We start from the raw sequence: 277 nt of genomic DNA, 5'->3' as shown, positions 1-277 counted from the left end.
TCCTTACCATAAACCACGAGTTCCATAGACTGCCGAAGCGATATATACACACCATTATCAATTATCTCTTCAATATCTCCCCGGGCAATTTGGCGCGCATGGAGGAATTTGCTCACCATTCGAAAGTCCATTTCGATTCCCCTTGCGAATTTAAAAAGCGAGATTAATGCGATCAGACGTTCACTACAATTAATATCGCTGCCACAATCACCGCCACGAGCGTTAGTGTACTTCGTAAGGCACAGATGTTAGGCCCATTTGGCAGACATATGTTCAG

The sequence above is a fragment of the Penaeus monodon genome, chromosome 29 (assembly GCF_015228065.2).
Source record: "Penaeus monodon isolate SGIC_2016 chromosome 29, NSTDA_Pmon_1, whole genome shotgun sequence".
In the NCBI taxonomy this organism is placed as follows: Eukaryota; Metazoa; Arthropoda; class Malacostraca; order Decapoda; family Penaeidae; genus Penaeus; species Penaeus monodon.
This window is presented reverse-complemented; position numbering follows the sequence as displayed.